The 17073-nt window shown below is 43.3% G+C and overlaps 1 long non-coding RNA gene across 3 annotated transcripts; it reads left to right on the top strand.

Annotated features, from left to right (window-relative positions):
• Nucleotides 1-8171: 8171 nt before the first annotated feature.
• LOC142601119 (uncharacterized) lies at nt 8172-17051 on the top strand. Of its 3 annotated transcripts, XR_012834724.1 has the most exons (5): nt 8172-8185; nt 8498-9243; nt 11202-11349; nt 12213-12318; nt 12894-17051. It is a non-coding gene; the product is annotated as an uncharacterized LOC142601119 (long non-coding RNA). The 3 variants fall into 3 exon arrangements; XR_012834723.1 differs by lacking the exons at nt 8172-8185; nt 8498-9243 and having other exon boundaries at nt 10245-11349; nt 12981-17051; XR_012834722.1 differs by lacking the exons at nt 8172-8185; nt 8498-9243 and having other exon boundaries at nt 10245-11349.
• Nucleotides 17052-17073: the final 22 nt, after the last annotated feature.

The following is a 17073-nucleotide window of genomic DNA, read 5'->3' as shown; positions in this document are numbered from 1 at the left end:
CCGTAGTGGCATCTGCTGGCAAGGTTTGCAACTGCAGCGTTTTCAGTGATAACAGCCGGGACAGCCGGGTATTAGTGCAGGCACCAAAGACTGCTTTATTGACCTATTTAAAATGCCTTATCAAGGATATTTAAAGCTCCAAATGAGCAGGATTGACCTTACAGCTGACCCTGGTTTGAGCCAGAGGTTGGACGAGGTGCTCCTTGGGTTTGTTCCAGCTGGGATTTCCCAGTAATCCACTTCACAAGTTTAATTCCTTTGCTTTATATATCACGGAATAAGCTTGCTGATTTTTATTTACTTATTTATTTTAAGGATTTGCTTTCCCTGGATCAATCAAGTGAGTCCTAGAACATCTCAGCCCTGCTGAAGCTGTCTTTTTTTGAGGTCTGGCCCAGATGAGAAATGGCCGAACCACGTGAACGCGTTTCCCTAGTCAGGCCGGGAAATTTCAGTGTTTTTCACTGGGACGCTGTCAAAGGAAGCAATACGTCTTCAGAAAGGAGCAAAGCAAGCAAAAGGAAGTACCCGAAGAATACCAAGCACAACTCCAGCTGCGTGTGTAAGTATTTCCCTGGCGCTCATCCATGCACGTGCAGCCTCTGCGAGGTTAATTTAAGTCATTGATGCGGATGCGTAGAAGAGAGAGTGGATGTAAAGCAAATCACTTCTGAATTGACGTTCAACATCTGTGAAAGCCCATCAAATACCACGCAGGTTTGGGGAATTGTATTTCACTACTTGAGACAGCTTATCTGAAATGCTGAAAGAAGTTACTTTTTAGAAAAACATTCAGTGATTCAAGCTAAACTAGCAAAACTCTCCTCAAGGCTCCCCACCAGAAAAGATAAAGAGGTCATATGAATTCACACGTCAAGCGAAAGAATGCAGTACAAGCTTTTTAAACACCAAAGGGATTCACTCTTCCGGAGGTAATGTAAAAAGATGCATTCGGTTAACACATCTCTTTGTGTACAATGTCAGTGGTAAAGGAGAAGCAGTTGTATTGGGAGCTTAAAAGTCCTCGTAGCTTGTTTTATCATATAATTCAAAGCACCACCGTCTGGTACTGACGTCTTTCAAAGACCCACATTGTATGGTTGGTTTCAAGCTGTGGATTTTATCTAAAATGGCATTAAACATATTATGTATAATTAAGAAATTGAAAAAAAAAAAAAATCTGAAAGATTGCTTTTTCCACTGGGAAAAATTTAACTTGGCATACTAGACCTGCACAGGTACCCCTTGAGTTCAGTGTTTCAGATTGGTATAGAAAATATGTACATATACTTGATAGTTATAGTAACGAAAGACTAAACTAGCTAGATGGGCCTACTGCTGTACTGCATAATAATTTGGCAAGTAAACTTATTGTTGGGGTATAAATAAAAGGCATCATAAAAATAGTTTACTCTTGATCTGCAGAGTTGCAAGAGCCGTTCGTACACGTAACTTACTCTTTACAGCAGGAAGCAAGAGAGAAACGATACAGCAAAGAGCTGATGAAGCTTCGAGAAAACAATTGTGCACGGTCTTGGTGCTCCATAAATGAAACCGTTTTCTGAAGGGCGGCGCTTTGCTTCAGAGCGGCACCAGCATGAACCCAGCACAAGGCAGGCTATTTGAATGGAGCAGAATTTGATCCTGAGTGGTGCCTGAGGTTTTTACAGAGGGGACTTGACAGGAGTGATGCTCTGACACAGGATATTACACCTTGGGAATACTACAATGGGATCTGTTTTGGAACAGAATAACAAAAGGCATAAAGGAGCTTAACGTTGACCTAAACGATCCAATATATTATTTTAAAATAACTCTTGCCATACTGTCTGGGTGTTTGATTCCTGAGAGCTTACTGAAACTTCATTTGGTTTTGATCGAAACCCTCGCTGCACGGTGAACGCTTCAGCACTAACGCGAAAAACTTAACGAGCTGTGGAAGTGCACAGGAAATGATGTGAAGCGCAGAAACCACACTGCTGGAACAGTGAGTTGTGTTTTCATCTGCCATACCATGAAAAAAAAAAACCCACAAAACCCAAACAAGCCCCCCGGCTGTTTTCTCCCCACCTTGCTCCTGTGGGCGAGCAAGAGACAATGAAGTTGGAAACGCCACTGCAAACCATTGCACCGCGTCCCGAGCATGGGCGTCTGCTTGGCACGGCCTCACGAACCCCCGCAAACGAATCTCCTTCTGAAAAGGGCCTGACTCCGCATTGTGTCTGGCTCCACCAGGAAACGTGAAACGGTGCTTTACGTGAACTCTTGCTGAACCTGAATCGCAGTTTCCATATTCACCGTCTCTTCTGCTTTCAGTAGTAAAGTCCTTCTCGTTAATCGGGTCCAGCTCCACGCGGCCCAGCAGCCCGGGTGCGGAAGCGGGTGCGGGAGTCCTGGATGTATAGCCGCTGCCCATACGCACGTTAACTGTGCGTTTGTTACACGTCCAGCGTCCCGCACGCTGAACTTTATCCAACTTACTGAACTCGAACCAGAGATTTTTTTTTTTTTTATTTTATTTTATTTTTTTAAATTGCAGAACACTTAGGAGGGAAAAAAGCCCGGTCGCTGGGAAGGTCCTGCCCTGGTTGTTGGAACTGTAGGAATTTAAATACGTGCAATCGAAGTGCATGCTGCTTATTTTGGAGGAGGGTAGGAAAACAAGCAGCAAATGACCGTGTATCTACAGAGGACTACCGGCGTGCCTGCACCCAGAAAGTCTACAGGGACACCACTATTTTCTGTTCCTTTTTTCTAAGGCAAGTACTGCAAGAGCTGATGCTGGTTTGCTGCACGTTTGTCTAGAAGTATCCACTGTAAATGGGATACAACGAAAACTGTTGGGCTTTAGGATTTAGCATAAAATGCTGTATCTTACCCCAAAATCAAAACCTGCACAACTTGCTCCACAGGTGTAACATTAAAAGGGATGCTACTGGCTTTTCATATATAACTTCCAGTATGTTAAAACTTCCCATTTTCTGAAGGCTACCAATACTTTTAAAATCTCTTATGAAGTATACATTTCAATAACAAAGGTTTAAATTATCAATCTGCCCCTCGGGTCTAAGGTTCGATCAGAACGATTCCCACATCTTTTGCCTAGCAATGCAAAGATGGTCCACGGAAAAAATATACTTTTGAACATTTCCGGAACTTTATACAATTTCACATTTTAAAATATTTCAAGCGAAGCTGAGGTCTGAAGTGATCTAGCTCGATTCCATGTGGGGGGGTGTGTGTGTGTGGGCTGTCTGTTGGTAGTCTGAATTGGACCTAATCCTGAATATATAGATTATAGCTGAGGTTGAACTTGAATCAAAAGAAATGCCATTTCGATTCCCTCCTGTCTGAGTTGATCTTTGTACTCCTCGAAGCATATTTCAATAACCCGCTTGTTATCTTCCTCTGAGTTACCATACGCTATTATTGTTCTTATCTATATATTCACTTGATTATGGGACTGCCTTCTGAGCCTGTCATCGCTGTCGCCGCTTCATTATGTGTGTAATTATTTCTCTGCGGGCTGCCAGACCTGCTAATGATGCTGCGTCAGCTGTCACTGCCGCGAGAGGCGAGGGCTGCACGCTCACTTCCGCAGAGCGTGGCTGAAGCTGGAGCGCGGCTGGTAAGAGCAATGTAGGTCAGGGCAGTCTCGGGGTTGCTTCGTGGGGGCATTAATGGTGCCTGGGCTGTTTGCATCGAGTTCACAACAACTTACTCCATTAGGGCCCTTGGAGTCTCCCGGGCTTTCGGAATAAGCATGTTCTCGTGCGTTTTATGCTGTCGCTTTTGATTTGTGTGTCACCTGCAGCTTCTGATGAGATCCGCTCCCTCGGGGTCCCCAAGGTTGGTGGTTTTATGGACTCTCTCCAGATTAAAATTCGGCTGCTTATTCAAAGCGCGATGCTCAGAACTGGATGCTGTTTCCTGATGAAAGAGTGTATCCAATTAGTTCCTCCAATTTGCCGGCCGAAGCAGCCTTCCCAGCTTTCTGCGCTACCTGGAACCTGATGGTGAATCCAGCAAGCACAAAATCAATCTCTTGTGTGCTGCTCACTGTCTTTGTATAATATGCCTATCAGCAGACAGCAGTAGGTCTCACGATGCTGAAATCACAGATAAAAATTGAAACCTTGTATTATCACAGATTGAAATTTCTCGTTAAACAGTAGAGAAATATTTCTGTGCTTCAGTTTAGTAAACTCATGTTGCAGCAATGTAATACGGTTAATAACACGTCAGCGCTGTGGCACAGCAAATGCCATCTTTGCTCGTGGAAGCCCCTACGCAGCACCAGGTACAGGTCACAAAACGGGCGAGGAAGAGACACAAAAGAAGCATCAGATCGAGATTTTATGCTGCGAGTAATTTATTTCCCATGAACGAGGGCGGGGAAGGGAGAAAGAGCAGGGATGAGAAGTGCCTCAACCTCGAGATTTCTTTTGCGCGGCCTGTTTAAGACCAACACCTAGAAAATCAGATCCAGTTTTACTGGGTAAAGCGGGGCATAAGCTCAAGAACGACATCTTCCATAGGCCAGGACAAGGTGAGAGCTCCGCGCTGGGGAAGGCAGCACAACGCACTTGCACGCACCCCCCTGCACCATACGGTCTCTGTACTCACTGTCTCACTACCCCGTTTTCTTCCACGAAACTGCCCAGGAAAGCTGCTCAGCTAAGGTGTACCTCACCCAAAGGTGGTACACGGGGTGCCCTGGGGAACTAGGGACTATGTGAGAAAAGCTTTCCTGGTTCTCCACGTGGGTTCTCCACCTCGGTGTGGTGGCTGTCACCCCCATCTGCCATCCGAGAAGCAGGGGGGCACTCGCAGGCTCCTGGCTTTGGAACTGAGCTCAGGGGTGCGCCAGGAGCCCGGTGTGGGGAGGGTACCCTGGGCTATGCCTCGGCGGCTGCCGGGTCAATGTTTCATATATGAGATATAGGCAAAGTCTAGCAAATTGATGGAAAATATATTTACTTCCCCCCCCGCCCCGCCCAGGAAAAACAGGGCTGTAGGCTTTACAGGCCATTTATCTCAGGGATAATTGGCATGCTAATAACGATGTGTTTAACGCACACCTAGCTGAGAGGTCAGAGCCTACACTGAATGCTTTGCTTTCTCCTGGTTTAATTGCAGCACCTCAACCCAGAAACCACATGTTCACAGTGCATGCTCCAACGTGCAAGAGAGGTAGTGGTAAATGGGCCTTTGCGTTATCCTCTCTGGTTTTGTCTGTGAGGTTGCTGTGGAGGCACGCTGCTTAGGATTTTTGCTGAGAAAAGCATAATTCACCTTGAATTCTCACAGTACTGCATGGTAGTCTGTTAGAGAGGGAGGCTAATGGAGCAAACCCATTCTCCCAGCCCTGATGTTCATGGGTTGACTGCGTACACACACCTGGGAAAGGCTGTTTCAGCTGGTTTCTAATGAGGAGAGCGAGCTGAAGACTTGCAGGCCTCTCTGCCATCCCACTGGTTCACGTGGCCCGCAGGCTATTGCGGAGCCTTGGGCTTGGACACAAAACCACTTGAAGCCCGTCTCTCATCCCCAGATACATATTTTAAAAGAGAAAACAGTGTGGCTGCTTTAACACTCAGAAATACCCTTTAGGTAATAATATAATTGTAGCACTGGCACCAGGCAGCCTTCTCAACTCAAGCCAGCGCTGCAGTCATCAGCTTGTTAGATCTGCACGGCAAATAAATCCTGATTTTCAGGTGGCATGTGAAAAAATAGGCTTGCCAAGTATCATTCCCCTGAGTATCTGCCTCTCTGTCTCAAGGTGTGCTTGAGATGGCTTTCAGATGGCTTCCTCAAAGAAGAGAAAAGAGAAATACATGTACTGAGAAGGTGGTGGATGCAGTGTTCAAAAAGCACATCACAAAGTCATCTAATTCTGGTTCAGATAAATGGTAACTTCTGCAGTCACTGAATTGTGTATTTTTATCCAGTCCTAGATGTTTCCCTGCGATTGTTAATAATAAAAGCTCTTTGCATGGACAGTTGGAATGGCCACTGAAGCTGTAACAGACTGAATTTGCTGCTACAATTTCAACAGACAAAATTTAGAGGGAACTTTGTGTAAGCACAAGATAAAAATAATTTATCAAGCTAGTGAATCAAAGCTTTTTTTTTTTTTTTTTTTTTTTTTTGGTCAGAACAATTCCTGGGGTTCCAAGATACTGGGACAAGTAAACTGTGGCGTATGAATGGTTCTTCTTTCTTCTGCCTCCCTGAAAGATTTTTCAAAGGGGCCTCAGGAAGCACAGGAGAGGAAGAGCTGGCTGCAGCAGTGGGCAGACGCCTGCCTGGCTGGGTCCCGAGATCCTCCCCTGTGCCCAGTGAGTCCCCCAGCTCAGAGCCAACGGTTTGGGTTTGCAGACCGCTCCCCTCGGTCTAGCGAAAGCCCTGCAACAACCTGATCGTGCGGAGCCCTCAGGTTTGGTGGGGCTGAGAGCTGTGGAGGGGACTTGGTGGCTGTTGCTCGCTACCCGACGTCCTTTTGGGAAGGAGCGCCGCGATGTGCTCACGCAGACGGGATGGCCAAGGGTGCTCCGCATCACCCATTGCCTTTCAGAGGGCTTCAGTAGAGAGGGGACAGCCAAGAGGAGCGACTTTGGATGAAGGCAAGGGAAGAAACCAGGATAACTTCTGTGTGCTTTTTCCTTCACGCTCTGTGGGCTGTTCACCTCTGAAATAAGCCCCCAGCCTGCAGCAGCTACTGTCCGCAGGGAGCCAGGCACCAGGGCAGGACTCCAGTGTCAGTACGTGAAGGAGACGGGCGAGGGGGCTGTTGATGTCCGGCTCAGTGAGAAGCATGCACAAACGTCAGCACCTGAAGTATGTACTCCAAAGGTCCGTGAAATCACAGCAATGCCAGCGAAGCGTGGAGTAGTCTTGGTGTCCTATCGGATGTGGTTAATGCTCCCGTGTTTGTTGTCAGCACGACGGGCAGGACTCGCGCTTCCATTGATGTAGGTGAAGCTCTTGTTCTAGTTCCCATAAAAAGATTCTTCCTTAATGTTCCGTGCATTTGTTAATTTTACCCCTGATATTTTTAACGTATTATTTTGTTCTGTATCATATATACCGGAGAGCAAATACACAGACTACTCCAGAGTACTACAAGAGTACTACAGCTGTGCATAAACTAGCTGTATTTTTTTGCAAAAGATGTATAATTCACTGTAGAATTTCTCCCGTCTGCCTTGTCCCATTTTTCCCCCCCCATCCGTATGATCCTGCAGTTAACCAACACCTGAGACCATAACAGGCAGCTCACCATGATCCTGGTGTCAGTGGTTTCTTTGAGAATGTCTCTAAAAATGGTATTTCTACTGAGCAGTAACAGCTTGCGTTAAAAAATCTCTTCTAACTTGTGGAGCTTCCAGGCCCCAAATGGATGGTCCGAAATCAAAGCCCCTCGATACTTTAGGTGTAGGAAACAAGTCTGTGTGTTTGTGGTGTCGCTGCTCTGGGAACGGCACAGTGCTGCCTCTTCCCTCCCGACGTCCCCTGCTGCGCCGAGCAGCCGCGCGCTTACACCTCGAGGATGGAATTTAGTTAGCAAAAATGGTTGTGAGGGTTTGTTTTTCCTCCCCACGTAAAGCTACACCGATCCAGAGCAAAACATCAAAGCTCAGCTCTAGTGGAGATCTTAGGCAGGATTGGTTGCTCTGCAATGGGACAAAGAGGTGGGAAGCAACGTGTGGAAAAGTAATGAAAGAAAGAAAACTGCTTAAAAGTTAAAAGCTTGAAGTGTTTTTCTCTTTCCTTTCTTTCCTTTCCTTCCTTTTTTCTTTTTTCCTCTTTCCTCCTTTCTTTTTCCTTTTTTCCCTTTTGTTCCTCCTTTCTTTTTTCCTTTTCTCCTTCTCTTTTCCTTTGTTCTTTTCTCTTTTCCTCTCCTTCCTTTCCTTCCCTCCTCCTTCCCTTCCCTCCCGTTCTGGTTCATTTCCCACTTGCGCGGTGGCACGTTCTGAACGCGGGTGAGGCGCAGGAGCTCAGGAGGACGGGCTGTGAGGAGCAGGACTCTGGGGCTCGTCTCTCAGCACGGCGCTGGCGAGGGCAGCTGCCGGCGGTCCCACCGTGCAACGCTCTTCCTGGCTGAGGAGCAAAGCAGTGAGGCCCCAGACATCGTCGCTTCTGGAAACGCTGCCTGATATAGGCAAATTTTTTACACGTTGTATGCGCTGAAGCTATAAACTAGATTTTAAGTTGAAAGTACTTGCGGAATAAAAGAATAGCAGAGAAAGCTCATAGCTGGCTTTAGCAAGCGATATATATTTTTTTTTTATTATAAAATTTCTGAAGTGTTTATATTACATATATATGATGTGTTTATATATTACAAATACCATAATTATAAATTAATTATATTTTGCATAATTGCATAGTTATTAATTCTGTATTAATGATGTATTGAGTAATGTGCAACATATAGCCTATATAATGATATAAATTTGCATTTATAAATTTTGTACGTATTTATAAACAGTTTCTTACGGGTTTATAAGCACTGAATCTCTGATTTGCTCAGCATCATTTGTTAACTATTGAGCTGAAGAAGACTTCTCTCAAGTGTATGACATAGTTCCTCCCTGGCCCTTCCGGAGCCGTGACACCGTGTCTATTTGCATGCACAGGAAAAGCAGCATTGCGAAGCTGAAAGAGAACAGCGCGGTGCACGCACCGGCTCTACCATGCTAACAACAACAAGGTGAAAGAAATAGGATAAGGAGGCGTAAGCCTCTAGAGCCTAGCAAAGGCAAGTTGGTGGCAATCGCTGGTCCTGATTTATTCACAACTGGGGACCAGAAGCTGGGCTCCCTTTTTAAGTAAGTGCTAACGTTACTGCTCCGGGGAGGAAAGGAAGGTTCAGGCACGTACAGTTATGAACAAAGCAACCGAATAAATACGAACGGGCCAAACAAATCAGTATTTCACTTTTTTTTTCTTTTTTTTTTTTTTTTTTTGGTACAGTAACTGGGGGACAGACTGGGGTGTGGGGAGGGTCTCGGCACTTTGAAAAGTGGAAATTCGCCTCTCCCCACAACGGAAACGTGCTGCGCTTGAGAAGGCTCAAGAAGCAGTTGGCAGCTGCGCGCAGGAAGAGAAAATCGTCTCGTCTTGAACTTGAAAGCAAAACTTGATTTCAAGTGAACACTAGAGCAGCAGCGTGATTGGCGAAGTTAAGGGTTTGGGTGACCTATACAGTTTCTTCACTGGCGTGTAAATACGCAGGTAAGAAAGCGTTTAGAGAAAGGCCCTTCCCCGAGTTTTTCTTTTGAAGCAATATGAGAAGCCTCCCCAGGTTTTGTGCATTTATGAAGCAGACCTTTTTGAAGAGAGGGCTGCAGGGGGAAGGTGGGACTGCACGCATGGGTGGTTCAATAGCTGTCTACGAACCAGCGTTAGTGGCCTGAACGTTGCAAGGTGTTTCTGGACACCTTGAATAGGAAAGATTTTGCCACCCCACCTCACTCCAAGCTTATGTGAGCCACTGGGACTACTGAAAGATATCTTTTTATGTCAGCTTGTGCTGTTTTATCCTCTTTGGCTTGCACAGAAAAAAACAATCTCTTTACTGCAAAATCGAAAATGCTTTAGAAACCCCAGCTTTGAAGGAAAGCTTGAGGATGCAGTGACGATCTCCTGATTTCTGTTTAGCCTTGCTGGAGACCTTATCTGCTTCAGCCTGCTTTTTTGGCCATGAGTAGCTGCTCCGCCACTCCATCTGGGTTTTATCTTTTTCTCCCTCACTCGGGGGAAAGCCCAGGGGTGCCTCAGTGCTAAAGTGGCAGGTGAACGTGGGGCGGATGCCGCACGTCCACGGAGCCCAAACTCAGCTAGTCCAGGAAATCACTTTGCAGCCAGCTGTCTTGTGCCACCGCGGCTTCGGCAAAAGGCCGGCGCAATGTCGGCAAAGGCTGTAACTGGGGGAAACATCCTCCGGGTCATATTTTTATATATAGCAGACAGAAAAGGAACAGAGAAGTAAGAAAGCAAATCGGGTATTTTTTAGATTGCGGTGTGTTTTTCAGACTCGATTCCCCAATCGCCTTTGCACCGCGAGGTTCTCCTGCCGCGTGTGTAAGACGAGTAACGCCAAAGCTTTACGGGAATAACCTCCGCGCCGCACAACAGCAGCTTCACCTTAGAGAAAGAGAGTGAAAAGGAAAATGAGTGCAGCGCAGCCCCATTTAATGCACTGCTAAGATCTGTGGGTCTTCCGGCACGCAGGCTTGTGCACCACCATGGCTCTGGCCACCTCAGTGGGAGAGATCCGGCCAGGCCAGGTCAGCCCGAGTGATTTTGAAGGGAAAGCATGCTTTAAAAGTAAATAGAGTGAGTCATGTTGCCTGTTGGCATAAACACAAAGCACGTAGGAGCACGAAGCGTCTTTGTTTTTGTGCATGGGAGGGTATTTTCAGGTCAGGTTATCACTGAGGGGCATTTCTGGCCAAGCAAAATAACAGCTTGTTCTGGCAGCGAGAGCGTTCTGCCTGGCAGGGGGGTAGCAATTGCATGCAGTTCAATATCAGGTACCCGTGTCTTTGGGTTTTTTGTATTTAACAACAATTAATCTTAAACCAGAATCCCGCCACCCACTGCCCACGAAAATTCCAGATGCATTGTGCGCACAGCGGTCTAATTCTGGCCTTAAAAAAAACCTCATCAAATCTCTCTGGGATTTGTCAGCCCTGCACAGGCTGGGAAAAATATGTGTGAGCCGCCTCAATTGCCCTATCGGGACTCTGAGCCAAGGTACCGACGTCTGCGGCAAGGCTAGCTTTCCCTGAGAACAAAATGTAGTTTCCTTTTGTGCGTGTGTGGTTAAGTAGCAATGAACAAATAAACATTCTGTGGGAATTGGTCATAACAGAAATACTTCTTCTTTTTTTTTTTTTTTTTTTTTTAAATATTGTGTCACTTGTTTCAGAACCCTGACCCGTTTATTGCCAGGGAATGCCTGCAACTGCTATCAGAAACTTGAAAATTACAGATGTAACCATGGCAGGAACGGATGACTATTGCATTAACAGCCAGGAATGATTCTGCGTTTAGAATTTAGCATAAGAAAGAAGTGTCTGAAAACTGGCAGCCTGCCTAGTGCCAGAATTAATTATGAATTCGGGTTTTAGTATAGTTTAGGCTAGAAACCATCCTAATTATCCTTTCTCCTTTAATTAAATGAGAAGTCTGACAGTAGCCTCTGCTTCCCATAACTCGTGTTTTGGGCTCAGCTTGTCCCGCCTTGCAAATGGGAGAACTGGAGAGAAATGGGGGAGAAAGACAAAGAGAAGACTCTGAAGTATGCAACTATTTTTGCCTCTCATCTGTCTCCAGGTACTGCCTCGCTGAAACTTTTCACATACATGTTGTATTTCATCACTTCTGTTCTAGCTCTTAGCTGCTCACTGCTTGACCAAGAATTTGGAGATGAATTTGTTGTTGTGTTATAAATGGTCCACATATACAGCAATGGCCATAGTATAGATATATGGAGTTTAAATGTAGGGAAGGGAGCTAAGAAAGATTTGTGGAAGTGAGGGAGGTGTAGGCTTGTATACGCAAATTCTGCCCTGAAGGGTTCTAATACATTTATTGAAATTGCTTCTAATGAAACTAACTTTATGCGGGTTTTTTTTGTAACAAGAATTTCAAAAGTGGAGCAATGAAAAATGCCTAGGAAGGATCACATGTACACATTGAAATTCTGCTCTAGTACTTACTACTGATACTTTTGAAGATGCATGACTTGATGCATGTATGCTAGTTTGGTTTTTTAGAAATCTTTTCTAAAGAAAGAATGTCACATCCAAATTGTTTTTTGGGTTTTGTTTTGGTTTGGTTTGGTTTTGGTTTTGTTTCTTGCCAGCATTTCTGTTTAAACCCTCCATCTTCATAAAACAGAGTGGAAAAATTGAGTACATGTATATATTTGAACACGTTAGTAGAAATACAGCTGTTGAAGTTCAAAGAGTTAATTAACATTTAAATGATTGTATTTTAAAAAAATATAAACAGGACTAGTTGAACAGGTTTAATCAGAGAAGAAGTAAATTTAATTGAGAGTAGATATGCAGCAATACCAGCTTCTAAAGCCAAGGTATGTGAGCTCATCTTTTGCAAGATGCATCAAGCTATTCTTCATGTATTGCTTCTGGTTTGGGCCTGCATGTTTCAGCAATTAGATTTTTTTTTTCTAGAATGCAAAGATGAGAGGTGTGAGGACAGCAGCAGCAGCACCACATACAAGAAATTGAATATGAGCACCATGTTAAATAAAATCATTTCTTGGGTGCCTGTACTCTGGTAAGAAATTTATCATCTTTTCTACATATCCCTTTACTAGAAATATATGTTACTAACATATTTGCCCAATTTTACCCAAATATTTCCTCCCAGAAGTACAGTGCTTTCCCTTTTTAAATTCAATTAAAATCATTACAGTGAATTTTTAATACAATTTTGAAAACTAGCCATGGGTGCAACATTCCACCTTGATGCTGGCCTGGCCCACTCTGCAGCCTCGCTGCCGACCCCTGCCTGGCCGAGCACCAGCAGCTCCGCCGTTTGTTCACCCTGGCCCAGCAGCGCGTGGCCCTCTCCATCCTGTATTACAAAGCCTCTTAAATACTAGTTTCAGCTGCTGCAGGGAGTTGGGCATACTGCCAGCCACAGGCTTAGAAATCATGAATTGGTTCAAAAAGTAAGGCTGGAGAGCTAACATTTTTGTTCACTCTTTATACATATACATACATATGTATGTTTTAGATATACATACACACGCAGAGGTATACATGTGTACTCGTTTGGGTTATGACTTCAAAGCCTTTGAGTTCTGTCTGTTTTGCATTTGCCAAGGAGTTTGTTTGTTTTTTCCCCAGGTACCAGAGCGCTGTCATGCTCTACGGATGTAATATTTTTAATGGGCTATAAATGGGGACTGAGGCCAAATTTCTCCCTTCATCCAGGGCAGGTTGTCACACGGGAATGAGGGGAAGGTATGTTCTGTCTCCCCCATCCTGCGGAGATCCCAGACGGCTGCAGCGTCAGCTGAAGTCGCTCTTTGCTCTGTAACCTCTTTCTGAAGACTAGAGGATACCAGTTCAAAAGCCAGAAGCCTTCTGCAAAACTGCTTGTGAGTCAGGGGGTGCTTGGGATGCAAGAGTGGCTCTTTGAATTTTAAATTCATAAAGTTTTCTATCTTTCTCTAGTACTAAAACCACTTTCTGTTTAAACAATTACAATTCTTTAATGCACATACCTCTGACACATCTTACAAATACTTGGAAATACTGTAGTCTGTGTTTTCCATAAGCATTCAGAAAATTGACTGTTTCAAGGGCTTACTGCTGGAGTAATTTAACAGTCGTGCTGCAAAAATGGGAAGGTAAGCGGCCCAGCAGAAGATACAGTAGCCAAAACTCTTATCTCAATACCCATTGCTTAGAGAATTGCATCAACTTCCCCTAGTCAATAATGAGTCTTATTTATAAATTCACACACAATACAGAAAGGAAGCTCATTGCACTATTGTGAAGATCAAAGTTTCAATGTGTTTTTTTTTCTCCTTCTCCTGTTTAGAGAACTGAAGCCAGTTTGCATGTATCTGTATCCCTCTCCTTATTGCTGAGCCCAGCACGGTTGATAGCCTTGGGCATTTTTTTAAAGCTGTTTCTAAAGATAAACATTTTGCAAAAATTCCCAGAATGCAAGTGCTCAACTTTATTTACCCACAGCCATACTGTCTGTTCGCAGGCTGTTCCTTTGTAGGGGGTTTTAAGTTCCAATTCGATGTATCATAAATTAATATATATTGAGAAACTTCTTCTATGGTTAAGGGCGGAATCCCTGCCTTACTGAGGTCTGCGCAAACAAAACCTCTATTGATTTACTTCAACAAAATTCAGAGTTTAATCCCAAATCTCCTGCTCCTTTTTTAAGAACCATACTATCACTGAAAAAATATGAATAATGTTATATACGGTAACCAAAACAAGCCCCAAAGTGCCCAAGCTAATTCACATTCTTTAATCTTCTAAAAGTGGATTGTCCTTAGCTTTTCAACAGCAGTTTGAGAAGCACAGAGGAGATGTTTTTTTGCAAGTGACCAGAATTCTGCCCATCTTTTCTCCCAAGTTACGTTTTGTGATCTAAAATAGACAACGTATGTGTTCATCACCATCTGCCTGGCTACAGCAGGTAGCTGCTCAGCTGCGTGTGTTGTGAAGACAGCTGCCAGCTAGGAGATTTCTTCTTCTCATGCAAACAGTAGAGGTGTTTTCACTAGACAGGCTAGGATGCTTTGATCATATGTAATACTAGAGAGAGGGAGAAAGAGAAAGCATATAGTGTGTGTATATATATACACACGTATATATAGTATATACATATAGTACACATATATAAATACATGGGAGTTTTAACAGACTATAAACCCCCCACCTTACTCTGAGTCCTATGAGTGTTTTCTTCTACAGAAGCAAAGGGCTAATCAGGAGAGGAAATAGAAGCTGATTACCCCACCCACCGCTGGAGCCTCTGCTAAAGCCATTTATCACAATGTTTCTCAACCTTCTTGGGTTGGCAGCTTCATAGGAGGACTCGTTTTTGCAGCCTTTTTTACAGCACCTATGAAAAACAGTGGTAAAGTAACCCCAAAGTATCAGTAATACTTGCCTTAAGCACAGAGATGGCTAGGTATGGCATGGATACATGGGAGTGCCCTGGACAAGCTAGGCTGTTAGATCAAGCTGTGGGACTGAAAAAGATCAACTTTGACCAAAAATGTTTTAAGAATTCCAGAGCTAAACAATTTTAGAGGAGTTCATGGTCAGCTCTTATTACTGTTAAAGCTGTATTTTCTGAATAATGGAAGTATTTGTGTGCTTGCTGTGTAAATGGTTTGGTAAATTTGAAGTGGGTTTAATTCTGTGAAAGATGGGTACTGGTATCAGAATTGCCTTTTTTAAATATTTATATTTTAAAAAAAATCAAAATCTGCATCTTATTACATTAAAAGAGATAAGCAGATGGACAGAAACAGTGTAAAAATGAATGTAAGAACTTTATTTGCCTGATCAATGAAAGTTTTGTTAATTTTTTGGTCTTTAAACTCTACTGGAATGAGAACACTTCTGAGATTGGACTTATTTTGCTTGTCAGCTACAAACATTTTCATGGAAAATGAAAAATAGGAAGGGAAAAATGCAAGATCGACATAATGTATGTAAACATTATAATGTAACAATGAAAAATAAAGGTCAAAGGGTTCATAGTAAAATTTCATGTTTCAGGAAGTGTTTACACATCATTAATTAAAGAAGACAGTTTGGATCTAACCTGAATTTAGTTCCATAGACTTGACTTATCTGAGGGCTTTACTGTGATACCCGAGTTTTCATATGGCATTTAGTATGCATACAGTTATGAGTCTTCAGACGTATTAGTTTACATATCAGCACACACAGTAATACCAGTAATTCACAATATCACAGGCAGCAACAAGCTGGTTAATAACAATCCAGGGGACTCAGATGGTGACCAGTTCTGAGCTGTAAGTCTTGGGATATTAACTCCAGTTAATATGCTGAAATTTTTAAAAATCTCTTTTATTAAATTAAAGATAACTTAATATCTTGGGACACTAAATTCAGTGCCTCCAGTCTTAGAGGGGCTCATCATTTGAAGAGAGGTCCTCTGTAAAGCCAACCTGTTCTACCAAGGCCAGTCGGTATAACTGAACTTCCTGGAATTACTTAAGTACATAACCCCCTAGGAATAAGCATAGCCTATAGCGCCCTTCCTAGCTGTTCATTAGAGCTATTTGAGACTTCAGTCCTGCAGACAATTTGAAGAGAGAGACAATCTCTCTACTTTGAGAACACTCAGATTTTACAGAAGTAGGTAATATTATTCATATTGAATTTCTACACAACCAACTATTTTCTATTTTCTCTTAAGCACTTTTTACTGCTAACTGCATGTCCTGAGATGCAGGATTTGTAAAGCAATTTTTCCTGGCCCTTTCTGGAGGAGAGTAAAATAATCCCACTTGGGTTATCATCAGTATTGTTTTCCACTCTTCTCCTGAGCCTTGGCACAATTAACACCCACTGCCCAGTGCTTTTTGAATGGCTTCTTCCCAAACTCCTGCCCTTCTTTCTACCTGCAGCTGAAGAGTATTTCAGGGAGAGGAATCAGAGGAAGGAAAGGCAGCAGGCAGCTTTGGTGGGACCAGCTACAGCACCAGCAACTTCCCAGAGCCTTCTTATGCTCCTTACTGAAATCAGAAGGAGAACTGAGGCTTGAATTGTGAAGGATCAATATCTTACGGGGACACAGATGTTGTAGTGTTCTCAGGTACATGTGATATTGTAGTGCTTAACAGTTATCAATGAAATGAAAGCCTGGAGAATTCTTTCCTCAGTTTTACATTGTGAGATTGAGATGGTTTATGTGTAGATTGGCAAATTTCTCTGCTTCCGAGTCCTTTATACAGACACTGAAAAGCTAACTTGTAGCAGTGCACAGGTAATATCATTTTGATGGTGATGGCCTGACTGGTTTTCACATTTATTCCATTTAATAGTTGACTTGGGATGGTCCCATAAGTATTTCCAAAATAATCTCTCAAATGTGTACCAACCATCAACAGGTTCAGTGGCAGAGAATTGCAATAAACAGTTCTTAATAGCCCAATAGCTTTCTAATCCATGTTCAATAAACCCCCAAAACAAACCATTACTCTGAAGGCATGTTTATTCTCTAAATGAGATTACAACTGACAACCTTCATATTTAAACATATTAATTGTAGGCCTCTGTTGCCAACAGAATGAAGCAGGCTCATTCCAAGCATGAGTTCCTGTAATTAAGACATCTACCAAAAACAGTTCTTAACATTGTAATTGTAAACTGTGCAATAATAATAAAGCAAAAATCTGAGCTGGAACTAAAAACATTCATTATCTGAAGCCAGAAATGAAGCTTCAGTTGTGTTCTTTCATATAGTAAGTTATAAAATGTCTTTCAGATAAAAGCTGATTGCCTTAACACAACTAAG

Source organism: Balearica regulorum, chromosome 3, assembly GCF_011004875.1.
Source record: "Balearica regulorum gibbericeps isolate bBalReg1 chromosome 3, bBalReg1.pri, whole genome shotgun sequence".
NCBI classification, from domain to species: domain Eukaryota; kingdom Metazoa; phylum Chordata; class Aves; order Gruiformes; family Gruidae; genus Balearica; species Balearica regulorum.
The sequence above is the reverse complement of the archived record's forward strand: the minus strand, read 5'-3'. Positions and strand labels throughout refer to the sequence as shown.